This window comes from Embiotoca jacksoni, unplaced genomic scaffold (assembly GCF_022577435.1).
Source record: "Embiotoca jacksoni isolate LCO1_2020_lvr unplaced genomic scaffold, fEmbJac1.0.p SCAF_8, whole genome shotgun sequence".
Classification (NCBI taxonomy): domain Eukaryota; kingdom Metazoa; phylum Chordata; class Actinopteri; family Embiotocidae; genus Embiotoca; species Embiotoca jacksoni.
The window spans coordinates 7,400,001-7,415,245 of record NW_027185436.1 but is presented as its reverse complement, the minus strand read 5'-3'; the positions used below and the strand labels follow the sequence as shown (position 1 = coordinate 7,415,245).

The 15,245-nt window shown below is 42.3% G+C and overlaps 1 protein-coding gene across 2 annotated transcripts in view; it reads left to right on the top strand.

Annotated features, from left to right (window-relative positions):
- The first annotated feature begins 385 nt into the window (after positions 1-385).
- Positions 386-15,245, top strand: part of sema6a (sema domain, transmembrane domain (TM), and cytoplasmic domain, (semaphorin) 6A) — a 106,671-nt gene continuing 91,811 nt past the window's right edge. For both annotated transcript variants that reach the window (XM_069178005.1, XM_069178004.1), the window contains exon 1: positions 386-778. The gene's annotated coding sequence lies outside the window, so the exon portion shown is untranslated. The remainder of the gene's footprint in view (positions 779-15,245) is intronic.

Genomic DNA, 15,245 nt, shown 5'->3' with positions numbered 1-15,245 from the left:
ATTCTGATTCAAATCGGCACAAACTGGGGTAATGCGGGTGGCATGAAGGAGGACCTGCATCTTTATTGTGTCCTCAAAATGACCAGCGACAGTTTGCATGACACGAAGCCAACAGACTGTCCTGCATGTCTACAAAATGCCAGTTAATCTTAATTGAATTCCCAATAATTGCTTAACATTTTCCTTTTTTCTGTGTCGTCACTATTAATAGCGTTCAAGCTTTCTCCTTCTCCAACGCGCATTCTTATGAAATGCCGCTGCGTAAAAATAGAAATAGCTACAGTTGTCCATAACTGGCACCCATTGACACAATAGCTCCCGTTTCATAGACGTAGCTCCTCCCTATGAATGTGTGAGAGAGAGCTTGTGTGTAGCTGGTGGGTGACAGCTGGGATCGCTGCGCTCCGCTCCAGTCTGGTAAGAAGCTTCATCTCCAAATAGGATGACCGTCGGCTTTTGTGGAAGGTACTGCGTTCAGCTCCGTAGCTAGAACTGGGACACCCGGTTGGTTCCGTCCGTTCAGTTTACCTGAGGGGAGTTTAAGAGGCAAAACGTCGTTTTTTCTCTCTCTAGTGTGGATTTCCGATGGATATTCCGATTTGAAGAGGTGTGATTTGAGCGCGGCATGTAACAAAAAGAAGCGCAAGAGAAAAGTAGCGCTCGTATTGTTATTCTGAAACGAGCACCATCCGAACTGCTTTTGAGAGACATATCTCATGGATTACTAAAAGGCACAGCTGTAAAACCACTCCGAGGCATATCCATTCATGAGCTGAAGGTAAGATTTCATTGTTTATTTCAAACTTTATGCGCTTATAGCCTCTACCGGTCCCTCTCCAGCCCCGGAGGTTTGTTTTCTGTACAGCCAGGCTGCAGGGCGACAAGTGCACATGCTTCACGAGGTTATACTTTAACAAGTTACTGTGTTTTCACTTATTTCAACAGCATTCTCAAACTTATACTTAAGAAGCTACCAGTTTTAAACTTCGTCTGAGAACTGCGATGCTTATATGCGAAGAATACCTCTTGCCGACATAAACAGACCATCATTTCGTGCGTAATCCTTCATATGCTGTTTACCCATATATAATAAAGAAGTGTAAATCTCGGGGGGCCTATTTTGGATCACACTGAATCTAAACACTAAGCATAACAACGTCAGTATAGCCTACAATACCGAGTTGCAGGTACGTGAACGGCAATTAAAAAATGTGCTTATTGGAATTTACAGGACTGGACTGACCGTTGTCCTCCTGGTCCTCGGATTTTTTTTTGCCTCTCCAAAGATGTGAGAAAACTACAGACAGAAACTCACCAGTTGTAGATTTAATATAAAATGAAAAGATTCAGCAATTAATTTAGCTTATTAACATATTAATGCGTGATTTGTTATGAAAACGCGTGACACTGCTTGTCTCATTATCACAGTGCATGACGGGATTTTCATTTGCCATGTATTCAAATTACTTACGATTTTGATTTAAAATAGCAATTTACAGGGAAGAGTAATGATGCAGATTCTGTTTACAATCTCATTTTCATGCTTTCTAAAACTCTTATCTGAATGAGAGGGGTGTGATATGCTGAGACTTTTTCTCTCTGTGTTTCACACATGCACACTTATGCACACACACTTGATTAGGGTGTGTTCAGGGAATTTAAGCTACCAGGCGGGGTGGTCACTATTACTCAAGTCCAAATGATCAATCAAATGTTTGTAATTCTGACCAGGAGCATCTGTCTCAGAAGTGGGTTTGCCATTAGATGAAGAGCTGCTGCACATTACTGCTTAAACAAGCTTGGAGGAAAGATAGAGGCCTCACAAACCACATCCAGCAGCCCGACTGCCAACACCCAGTCCCTCTGTGGTTGCCCCTCTCCTCTCCTCTCATCTCATCTCCTCTCCTCTCCTCTCCTCTCCTCTCCTCTCCTCTCCTCTCCTCTCCTCTTCTTGGTAAATATCCCCCAGAGGCACTGGGAAAAGGATTTGGAAACTCTAAATGTAGGTTAAAGATTTGGAAGTGTGCAAGGGAGAATCTAAGCACTATTGAATGCACACAGCAAAATATGCCTCTTGTCAGCTGATTTTCAGCAGCAGCACATGGTGTTTTGGAAACATAATTGTAGTAGCAGAGATAGAAAGACTTGACCGGCTCTGAGAGGAAAGGGTTTTAGTTCATCTGTTTTTCCTGAAATGACTGGAAATATTTGGTCGTTCTCTGTGCGTGTTGTTTCATCTGTGACCTTATGTTTTTTGGAGTGCGTATAAACCGCTGTGCAAGGGATTACACACAAATCTTAAAAGTGAAATGGCAGAATGTTTTAACATTTTACCACTGTTCCTCCTCAACATTAGCCTCGAGGCATTCCAATGTCCTGGAGGCATTTTTTGAGATGTTGCACAGGCTGTAAATCCCACCACAGTGTTTCATGAAGGCTACAACAACACAAACCAGAGTGATAATCCTGCTGTTAACACTATATACACTGACATGTTGTGGTGCTGATACATGAATTACAGCATGATTACCTTTGTGACAACAGCCTGCCTGTTGTCCTCCTGCAGAAGCTGAATAGAGCGGAGCGACCAGAGTTGTTGCTTGTATTTGGAGCAATGCTCCGTGGAGCGTTTGATCCGCCGATCCCCTAACAATAGCAATGGGGATGGCATTGTGTGTGACTGATGTGAATTTGTCACAGTGTGTGTTTGTGTGTGTGTGTGTGTGTGTTTGTGTGTGTGTGTGTGTGTGTGTGTGTGTGTGTGTGTGTGAGAGAGAGAGAGAGTTAGTATTTACCTTTTGCCAGCTAAGGACAGATGCACATGCTGCTTGAATACAGTGGCTCTGAATAATTGATAGACGGCTTTGCTCCTATTCAAATGAATTGGCCTTCTATTATAAACAATGAGACCAGTCAGCTGCTGTTAACCACCGGTCCTCATTCAGTCAGTGTCAATACCCGGCATTAAATAGTGTGTGTATTTATGCATATTTTATAAAAGCCATGTTTTATTGATGCACGTCCCTGGTGTGTGTGGGCTGTTTTTTTTTTTTTTAAACAATTAGAGTACAAGAAAGCATCAAACCCATCTCACTCATTTGGATGTGATTTATTGATGCTTAACCTATTTTCCCATTTTCACATCTTTCTAAATTGCTGCTGCTTCAATTGCACTACTTTAACGCTAAATGACAAACCTCCTCCGGTAGTGAAACACAGTAGGGGAGAAAAAAATAGTCCTGTGTTTGTTTATGTGTTTTTGCACATTTTGTTGTAGAAATGCAGGTCAGCATAATCAAAGAACCTCCTACTTTTATGTCCATCACAGATGTTACATGGCACGTTTTCTGATTTTAGCTGTACGCAAGTTGGCTCTGTTTTCAGATTCAGTGGGAGTCTGCTGTGATTCAGAAGGTGAAAAAAGAAACAGGAAGATAGTCTAACATGCTGTAACAAATTACACAACAGCCCCCTCTGTATGAATATTTTTCTACTTAACCTGCTGCTGCTCCATCTCTCATAATTTTTGTTGGCTATGATTTCTCTGACCCTCTGAAGTTGAATTCATTATTTGATAAATTCCTTTCAGTTTATCTAAGAAAACATACTGAATAATATTATACAGTATGTGAGAGGAGATGGCTGACCTTTGTCTAAATTTTAATTTATCAGCTTTGTTTATATATTTGATTTTCTTACCTGCTCAGCCCATCCTTTCCAGTCAAGTTGGAGCATATCAACCGCTGTTTATAAGAGATGATAAATTATATTCAGCCCACTAGAGGCACCTTATATATCACCACACAGTCCAGTCCAGTATGTTCTATTCACAGCATGGCTCATTGAGAATGTAATCGCTCAGTTATCACTTGCTTTTAGCGTGTTGTTCCTGCACACACACGCCTGCATGGATGCACGGCAGTGCAGTTTCCAAGTTTCGTCGAGTTGCTCTGAACTGGCTGCTTTCTCTCACTTAGCCTTCACCCTTGTTGCTCCATAAAAATGACTCCGCAGAGCTTCCATTGAATTAACCAACCATGTCTTAAGCACTCTTCATTACATGAGCATAATTGATTGAGCATGTTTTGTATTGTATGCCAAAAAAGCCAGAGGCATGAAGGACCAAGGAAGCTGGTGTCTGTTGGTGTTTTGGCTGTTGGTCCTTGGCAAGGCTTTGTTGTTAGAAATTAAGTGAATTAGAAAGTGATAGCCAGCCCATCTAGGAGGAGACGGTTGAGGAGCCAAACTTTGCTACATGCTAAATGAAAACCCATTGTTTAAAATCAGCTTATGACATCACATTTTGTTTTTGCTTTGAATACTTAATATATGCGACATTAACATGTCATAATACCTTTGTCACAGCTGAGTTTGGTTGCCTGTCATTATTCAAATGGAACAGAAAGGAAACGCATTTGCAGGGATAATCCAAAAGCAGCAGGCCTTTGTTTGATTGCCTGGGAGATGGATGAATGACTGGCCTTGAAAAGAGCAAAGTCTTGTAGTACAGATCAGTATGATGTAAATCATGGTACACAGTGTTAAAATATGATGTCCTAGTTCCCATCCTGCTGTTGTGCTTTTACAGGTGAAACAAGCCAGCTGTGAGTCATAGACACAACCACAGTCTGTTAAGACTCATTAGAGCCGCATCCGCTACTGTTGCTGTGGTTGTTTCTGTGGTTGGTTCGCTTGCTTGGAGCCAATAAGGAAGTGTTTGTCATGTGGATGTTAAGCATGAGGAAAACTCTGCCGCCTCTTCATTTGCTCCTTTAGCCCTGAACACTACTGATAATGTATGTGTCTGTGTCTCAGTGTGGTGCGTAAGTCAGACCCTTTCCTGTTTTTCTGTGTTTACAGTGCCACAACGCACAGAGGGCGGCTAATGGTGGGAGGGGGCTTTAGAGTGTGCACTTATTGTGTGTACTCTCTGCGACTATGTGTGCATGTTTGCGTGGCGTTGTTCGAGTGCATCTGTCCCTCCTCCCCAGGCCCCAGCGATTGGCACTGCATCTCTCATCTATTAATCATAGAGAGCGCTTGCTCTCTCATTCCGTTGCCATAGTTTCAGGACCTGAGACAGTGTTGGGGTGCCTGGCTGCCTAGAGAGAGGAAAAGTGAGAGGAAGAAGAGGAGGAGAGGAGAGGAAGGAGGTGTGACTACAGTTTGGAGGAAAGGAAGAAATGATATAAAGCGTGCAGCGTGGGGAAGGCAGAGGAGGAAAAGAGGGGAAGTGAGTGAAAGAGCAAAGGGAGGCTAACACGCCAAACAGGTCCTCACGCTGTGGATGAGAGTGCTTCAAGAACCAAAATGGATTCCATTTTAATCTCAGTGGTGAATTCTCTATCTCCTTCTGTGTGTATCTCTTCAGTTTCTGTCACACATAACATAAACTGCCCCCACCCTACCCCACCCCCTCCATCTCTCTGCTCCCTCCTTCCTAAAGAGAGCAGAAGAATATTTTCACAGTAGTCATCATCTTGTGAATAGCGTGCTCATGGGGCTGGTGCATCTCCAGCATGTTACAGTACATACAGCTGCTGTTATTTCACCTTGCTCTACAATGGAAAAAAAACCTTCCACTGAGCTGAGATGGAAGATGGGCTCTGGCCTCCTGTTTCATGCTCAGTTGGATGATTTGATGGTAAATCAGGCTAAATTCATGTTATTCAATAATAGATTACAACAAAAATTGAGCAATGTGGAAATTTGCAAAGCAGGAAAAACCTCTCGCTATCAAGCTTTGTCCCTCACTGCTTGTCATACTGTCTGTCCTCCTTCTCCGGTTCTGCTTTCTTTCTCTCCACATTTAGATTTTTTCTGCTCTGTGCTGAAGGAATCCTGAACATGCGCTGTTACTTACACAGAAGTGGTTCTTGTTTTGGCTATAGGCTTTGCACCTCCCATATGACCTCATAATCTCATTTGGGTCTTTTAATGGCTAACCGTGCACTAATGTGGTGGTTGTATTATCGCCTTGTCTCATCACATCATACCCTGCTTGTGAGTACTTCCGTTGGGAGTTTTTGGAGAGCTGGCAACTGGCAGCACAGTAATCATGGGATTCTCACTACAGTCGGCCACCTTTCACTCAGATGCGTGTACACAATTACACTCAAACTATCACACGCACACACACAACACACACGACACATTTAAGTGCACATCAATTCATGCACTAGGGCAGTTTCTTTCACGTCAGTAAGACTGAGGCGTGATAAAGAAAGTATGTCATTGTTGCAGTGGTGCACGCAATGGGTGCCAGTGGGCAGAAACCCAAGAATACCTGATTGTAGAGTACACTGTGTAATTCTCCCTTCGCCATGTATGGACTTTCTGCAGGGGAATTACCATTAGGGGACAGAGGGACAAAGGAAGAAGTGAGAGGGAGTGTTTGCTCTTTGTGCTGATGGCACCGAGGTTCTTTTGTGCCTTTGAAGTGATGGGATTGTAGGTGACATCATAGCGGTCGCATTCTCAGGTGCAGCAGGTGAATTAATCCAGGTGGGGGATGGGGTGAAGGGGTATGTGTGTCTGTGTGTGCAAATTCAGCATTTTAATGCTCCTGAGTATCTGTGGAAGAAGGCATGCTTGGCTGCATGTATGTGTGTGTGTGTGTGTGTGTGTGGATGTGCGTGTGTGTGCATCAGTCATCAAAGCAGAGGAAAGCCAGTGTGTAAGGTGATCTGTATGCTCAGGGCAGAGCAGCAGTCATACTCTCCCAGAGGCTATAAGCCTCGTTGAATGTGGAACAAGCAGCTTCTTCTCCGGAGCTCTGCTGCTGGTTTCCACACGCAGGCCAAACGAGGCTGGACAGATTCAGTTTATTATCCATGTTTCAGGATTTTCTCCTCAGCAACATTTTGGGTCAAGTTATCTGTCAGCAGGGATGTTGTTTCACATAATTTAATATTGCTTACAAGATCATGATGCAAACATGTATTAGCTGGACATACGCCTGGCAGGAAAAACTCAGCTTAAACAACTGTCAGCTGATATCCTTGACAGCAAGTAATTTGTAACAACCGTCCTGAGCTCATCTGACACAGGATGATGATCGTAGATTTGCAGTAATTGGCCCTTGGTGAATATCAATTATTTCCATGTGACTATTAAAGTTGTACAATTACCTCTAGTTATTTTGGCACATAGACATGAAAAAGGAAATATATTTTTATCCTGCCATGTGAAAGCAATCAAAACAGAGATGACATTAGTCACTAGAATCCAAAACCTTACACAAACAACATTATCTTCGTTTATATTCACAGCGTTTCTTCCAGCAAATACAAAAATACAGACATGTGCCCCCTTCAGAGTATGTTTCAACCCTTAAGAAATGATTCTTCTGCTGGTCACAGTGGCTTGCAGACTACAAGTGAATCCCCGGAGGGTCCTCTATTTCAGAATCCAATCAGGCAGAACTCTGAACAATATTACCTCTGTGTGTGTGTGTGTACATTTATTACATAGCTAATGAACAAATTGCAGCCATGTGGCAAGGCCTGGTGGTGTGGCTGTTGACCCCCCCCCCCCCCCCGCCACCTTTACACACACGCACACACACACACACACACGCACACGCACGCACGCACGCACGCATGCACACACACACACGCACACACACACACACACACACACACACACACACACACACACACACACACATACACAGGCTCAAACACAGGCTCACACACCACACACACAAACCAGCCAGTGCCTTACTTCGTTCCTCTTTACATCACAATACACGCACACACACACCCGCGCGCGCACACCCACCCACCCACACACACACACACACACACACACACACACACACACACACACACACACACACACACACACACACACACGCGCACACACACACACACACACACACACACACACACACACACACACGCACACACACACACACACACACACACACACACACACACACACACACACACACACACACACACACACACACGTATGCCTTACCACAAGGCTCCCAGTGTTCTTGGCCTGTCTGTCCATCAGCTCATGCAGAGCGCTGGGCTGGGAGTACTTATCATCACTCTGCTGAGTGGAGGCCTCACAAAGGCCCACTCACATCACACACACACACACACACACACACACACACACACACACACACACACACACACACACACACACACACACACACACACACACACACACACACACTGTTCAGTCAGCACAGGGAGACGGCTCGGTATAGTCAGGGCTGCTGGACTGATTAAATGTATGGTGTGACAGCAGCCTGAGTTGACACTGGGAGGAAGAAAGCCTAATAGGCAAATGAAGAGACAAACTGGCAGGTAGACAGGTAGGGAGGCAATCCTATCTCCATTGAAATACATTGAAATACTTTTCATTTGCCAAATACCTTGTGGAAGAAATGTAATTGAAGCCTAAATTTAAATTAATGGTGAATTTTTTTTTTGCAACCAAGAAAATCAACATTTATATACTGCACGGAAGTTACCGAAAGAAGGTGATGGTGAATGATGCAAAGCCAAGATTTTGAAGCCAGCATCAAGGATCAGCTTCTGTAGCACACGTGATGTAAGGTTTAGGCTACGAAACACGTAACAGTTAAAACTCATACTTCATGTCAGCTGACTTCCAATACCATGCTTTTAGCAAGTCCAAGTTGCCTAAAGATAACTATCAAAATGTTAAAGTAAAAGTTCAGCATTTGCTTTTAAGCTAAATGTCAGATGAAAAAAAACAAACTCCATTCTCGGGTGTGCAGTAAAAAAGAAGGTAGACCCAGCTGGTTGCTTTGCTTAGCACAAATACTGAGAATATGAGAAACAGCCTGACTGGCTCTCTGACAAGGTAACACAAATTAATTTAAACTTTAGAAAAACATTAGTGTCAAAATAATGAATCATGTGCCTGACCGTTTTGTTGCCAGGAGGAGTAACTAAGCCAAACACTTTATTTTGTGTACAGGTTAACAAACAAAATATAATTGTGAGAGCCTTATGAGGTGCTGTTTGTCAGATTTGGTTACAGTATTTTTGATAAACTAACTAGCTGCTGTAGAAAGTAAATAAATGCATTTATGAAAATATCAAACCATTCTTTTATTTATTTGTCAAGATACAAACATCCAGTTTCAAATCACTGACATTACCTCTTTATAGAAATGTTACACAAGTAAAAGCTTCTTACAAAACATATGTGTTAGTTCAAATTAGTTGTATAGAAATATAATTTGTAGGAGACAGGAGGGATAATTTTGGAATATAGACAAACGGCTGACAGTCAGACAGTTATGCAGATATCCAGTAGGTTAGAGGGCTTGGGGGAATGCACGGACTCACGGAGGTAGCTGGGATATTAAAGAAGACAGGTGGAGTGGAGCCTGTCAAACAGGGTAAAAGAAAGAGCCTGGACGGTTAGCAATGGAGGCAGGCAGTGAGGCTTTGACGCACACAGAGCAAAGAAACTCAGCGCATCTCCTTTTCAAAATAAATTCTTGTGAAAATAAATAATATTTCACCTCGCCCCATCCATCCCCCTTTAATCTGGACAAAAGGGGGTTCAGTATGTGAGCAGGTAATCAGGCAAGGAGGTTGATAGACAGGAAGACTGACAAGCTGTGAGGCAGGAAAAGAGAAGTTGTGCCATGCATGATAATGTATTCATTCATCCCCCCATTCTGATAATGTTCCCAGCATGCTTGGGTTGATTCATTCATCACAGTCAACTGGGGGCCTTTTTACGTTATTTGTTAAAAAGACTATTTGCTTTTCTAAACCTGTTAAGGTTTGCTGACTGGATTATTCAGAAGGTGAATGCTTCTATAGTTTGTGAAGGTGTGCGAGACTCTGTGCATGAATTCCAGCTTCTGTCTTGTTTGTGTATGTATGCACTCTTGCATAAATTAGTGTGTGTAGAGACTGAGAATTCTGCAATGAGGCCTGTTTTGGTCTGGGAGTAGTTTGGTTTGATTGGGCAGTGCAGCAGCTGCATACTGAAATGTTGTGTCTTTTGATCTACTCCCATCCTAAACTAATCTTGGTCCATCTCATCTGTTTCACTGATAACTTCTCTCTATGTTCTGCTTGTGGGATCTGTTTAATTCCATCCAAAAACAACAACAAATGTTCTGTTTATTGATTGTGGTATTATACAGCAATTGAACTCTTGGTTATTTAATTGAATTTGGAGTCTGAGTGAGGAGGCATGGCTTTGTGCCCAGCTCCTCTGAAGAGTTTGAAGAGTCAAAACTGGTCAAACATCCTCACAGAGAATTATTCTTGTTTTCTTTTGGAAGATTATTAAAATCATTTTTTTCAGTATTAAACCCTGTTTGCATAGAGGTTTTAAACTGCTGTTTCCAGCTGCTCAACAGGTAGGAAAAACAGAAGACAGCCAATTCATTAGTCACCCTCTTCGGTTTCTCTCCTCCTCCCTGTCTTGCTTTTTCCTTTTGTGCGGGTTTGTGTCATAGTGCATGTGAGATCTAGTAATGTTAGCTAGTCTAGTAATGCTACCCTGGTAACCAGATAGGAACACTGGGTGGCAGGTGAGACTATCTGGATCGACTGTCTGTTAATCATTTACATGGGGTAGGTGGGTCTTCTAAACAAGGAATGGCTCTTTTTACAACTTTGCGTGACTGATTTAATTTCTTTTAGTGATGTTTTGTGTTTCGGTTTTAATGCATATTCATATCAGGAAATTGTAGTGCTCTTGATCAGGTGTTCAGCTGGTTTTAAACTTGTATTAAAAGGTTAAATACACTGGTAATTACAAAAATCACAGAGTTTTAGAGCATTATTTTTTGCTTCCTCCTAAGTTATTAAAGAAAGCAGTGGTGCTGTGACTGAGTGTGTGCAGAAAGGAGACTCGTGTCTCTACTACCCGGTCTCCATCTTGACTTTACACTGCAAAATTACACTACATTACATCACACACGACAACAAAGAAATCACAAAGCCAGGAAAGGAGGTGGGATGAATCTTTGGAGGTGTAGCTCTGACCTAGATAAGATTGGGAGTTTGGTTGTGTTGAGCTGATCCTGTGCTGTAGGCCTATTGTTGTCATTCGGTGTGTACCTGATGACTTTGATCTTCATCTTTCCCCCATGTGGAGCTGGATTTCGCCTTCCTCTTCAGTCCTGTGAGGTGCAGTCATCCAGGGCCAGCCGAATTCCCTGCAGCAGACTGGTTGATTGTTGCAGACTCTATCTAGAACAAACAGCTTTTCATGCAGCCAGCTGATAAGATGGGACATGGTGGTGTGTTCACTCTGGTGCCGCTGCAGCAGTCATTTGTTTCACATATTAACAGGTGAAGGACTTTGTGTGAGCTTGCAAGTGTGTTTGTCTGTGAGTGAGTGTGTTTGCTTTGTGTTAGTCAAGCTGCGTAACTCTGGTGACCCAGACTTTAGTAAATGATCAGTCACAGACAGACAAAGATATTTGATGTCATTACAAAACTGTGAAGAATGAGGATGTTGTTACCAATCATTGGATCATTTATGTGTGTTTACATATGTACACATGCACTTCTCACACACACACACACACACACACACACACACACACACACACACACACACACACACACACACACACACACACACACACACACACACACACACACACACACACGCCCTCAAATGCAGACACATGCACAACCAAACACATATGTGAACTCAATAGAGAAAAGCCTAAAGCTGATAAACCTGTGACAGCTGAGCAAGTGAATGAGAGATTTGAAATACATCCTCAAGTTAAATTTAATGCACAGATGGGATTCCATCTTTTTCCTGCGACCTTAACATGGCTACACGCTTTGAGTTGCACACATCGGCTGTAACTTTGCGCATATGTGGTGCAGTCATGCTTGCCATTTAAGCACCACGTTCAAGCATGGTATTTACATTTTATGGAGGCAACTCATTCACCTATAGTGTAACATGCTCACAATTTCATATTTTAAATATTTTATAGTTCATATTTCATTACGGCATGCTGATTACAGAGGGCCTTTTCACTTTTACTTTACAGCAGCATCTCAGTCCTTGTCTGTAAGAAGCAGCCTACGTGGCCTCAATTACCTGGGGAGGCCGTATTTCTTACCTCCACCGCTTACATAATAAGGCATGACTTTCTATTCGAGTGCTCTCATTTTCTGTCCCACCCTGGAGGCAGTCAGATAGTTATTCCTTCATCACGGTGATTTCCACGCTTGTAACAGCAGGCTAATTACTATAGTAAATACTGCCTGGGCTGTGACTCTATCGTCAACTGAATGGAAGGGGAGAGCACACGGGAGTTGCTTTTAATTAATTAATTGTTTTTTGAAGTCCTCTGCGAATGATTGGAGTCAGTCGGACACAACAGAGGAAAAGTGGCGCTATTTTTATCCAGAGTACCGGCCTGGATAGCAACAGAGAGTCTCAACCAGTTAACATGCTGGTGGAGTGAGCAAACTTTGGGAAGGTACTAAGAGGCAGTGGCAGAGCTTCATTCAATTTAGGATAATCCAAAAGGAACAAAGTCTCCCATTCAGTTCTGACTGAGCAATTTCTCATCCGCTGTTTATCCTTAATTTCTTGTGCCACTATATTGAGATTAAATAAAGATTGTGGTCGGGGGAGATATCGATTTTACTGGCTAGAATGTTAGCCGATTCTCAGGAGCTTTTTATAGCCATTAGCAATGGTTATTCATTCCCTGGGATGCATTGTGTTACATCTAAGGAGGGTGCAGAAGCGGATGGCAGGATTGTAATCAATAGAAGCATTAATACCGTTTTTGCCCTGTGTGTCTTTCCTCTTCTCACAGATGACTGCTGCCTTCCTCTTTTAGACCAAACCGCTGTCATCATGAGTTCAGCTCATGGTTCAGACGTCCTTAAATACCGTCATCATAAGATGTGGTCATAAGAGTGCAGCAACAAAACCATAGTGGGAAGGTTAGTCACAGGAGCAGCTTGCTGACTACAGTAGGCCTACCATATGCTTCAAGTAAACAGAGCTAAAAGGAGATATTATTCTCAGTGGGACATAATGAAGAGCTGAATGCAGAGAAAAGGGGAGGGAACCCGACAAGTGAAGAGGCTTTGGTTACCCTTTTAACTGATAGCTATCTCTCAAACGGACAGAGAGGAGCGCACCTGTATTGCAGCCATTTGTATAAGGGAACAAACAGTGTATTTTATTACCTGTCAGATGATGTAACTTTATCCACCTCTGAGGAGTTTCATGGTGGAGTTTGATGAACAAATATGTGAGAGATAACAAGCTTTTGACAAGCTTTTATGGCAATATGACTGTTATCTGGAAATTGTAGATGGTTTATATAAAGTTATACTCACACACATCCATATACCAACACTTGCACACAAGGATGCAGGTGTGTGTGCACACAGGAAACCATGCACTGCACACATAACCTCTCAGTGTCACGCATGTATCCACACGTTGCCTCAGGTTCAAGACACGCTATGCTAAAGGACTGGTGTGCGTATGTGTCCCTCTCTGGTATCTACTATCAGGGTTTTGGGCTGGATTCTGTGGATCAGGTGTCGGTGGGTCAGGCATGTGCTGGGAGTCAGATGACTTTGTGGTCAGATGAAGATGTGATCTATGAGAAGCCGGATTCTCTGACTCAGGTTTTCTTTGTTTTTGTTGGCGTCAGATGCCTGCCGGAGTCCGCAGTTTAATGATGAGAAAGGGATCAGCTGGGAAGTTAGGACTGGGACTGAAACAATTATTGGATTAATCTGTTCAGTGACCCACTGAAAATTAACTGGCAACAACCCGATTATCAATTAACCATTCAAGTCCTTTAGACCGGCTAAAAGCGTCTCTGTTATGAGGATGTGATGCTTTTGTTTGTCATATATGATGGTGAGTTTCTGGACTTTTATATATCAATATACTGAAATACATCACCTCAGTTTGTGGGAATATACAAATGTTTTTTTTTTTTTTTTTTTTTTTTTTACTGTTTTCTGACATTGTATGTTGACGATACTGGACATTTCCATTGTTTTGATGAAATCATTTTATTCAATTTACTAACTTTTCCAAAAACAAACTGATCAGATAAATAAATTAAGTGAGCTGTATTTCCAGAAATTGTCCTAAATTACAATATCCATATTATTCTCATCATATAATAAGATAAAATTGATTGAGATAGAAGCTTTTTTCCATATTGGGCTCTCATAGTGCCACAGTGGTATATCAAATATAATAAATGTAATGTCTTTGTCACTAAGAGACTAGTAAACCTCATACATTTAACACAAATGCTGTATTTCTTTGGCTTGACTCCTTTTGGCACCAACGCTCGCTACAACTCAACTGGGAGCTTTAAAACAAGGTATATTACAATATGGCTGCATAATATAACACTTTGTCACACCATCTGTTGTTTCCAGTTTCTTTTATTTACAATATGTTCATTAATATGAACATCAGAGTGCGGCCAAACTAAGAACACCGAGTCATGGTTTCTAACAGCATGAACATGTCCTCAATTACTGATTTTTGGCAGTGCGGTGAATGTTGCACTTCTTCCTCTTTGTGATGTGCAGAAAAGACGTGTCACTGTGGTGTGGATAGATGTGATGGCAGGGTGTTTCCTGTATTGAAACACACCATAGATCTGGCTTGTCGTGTTTAAACCGAGAGGAACATGACTCCATTGAGTGGCGTTGAGTGTTCAATCGAACCTATCTGATTGTGTGCCTGCCCACCCACCCTGCAGGCCCAGGATGTAAGCCATAGGCTATAGTGGTCGATCACAAAGAGCCATTCAACACAACCTTGTCTCCAAAACAGATCAAATGTGTAGATAAGACAAACAAACTTGTGTTGGGTGCCTGACCAAATCATGATATTTCCCCCATCACTGTTTCAGTCAATACGGCTGTTCTTTTGAATGGAGCATGTCTGTTCTCGCAGCCTTTAAGCTATAGAAATGCAGAGAAAAGTATCAGGTCACGAGAAAAGCTGATCTACCAGCCTGCAGGTATATCAGGAGATACTACTCTCGGTTTATCCTTGTGCACATACACATATTCTGCCATGGTAAAACAAGACAGGAGATTTTAGTGGCATCTCTGATTACAGTTGCTGTGCTGGGTTTTGCATGGAAATTTCAAACAGTGAAACACGAGATGTTTCATTCAATTTCTGTTGATTGTTTTTAGTTCTTGTCGTCTTTTCTTGTCAGAACTGCACAAATTCTTGTTCAGAAGAGCATG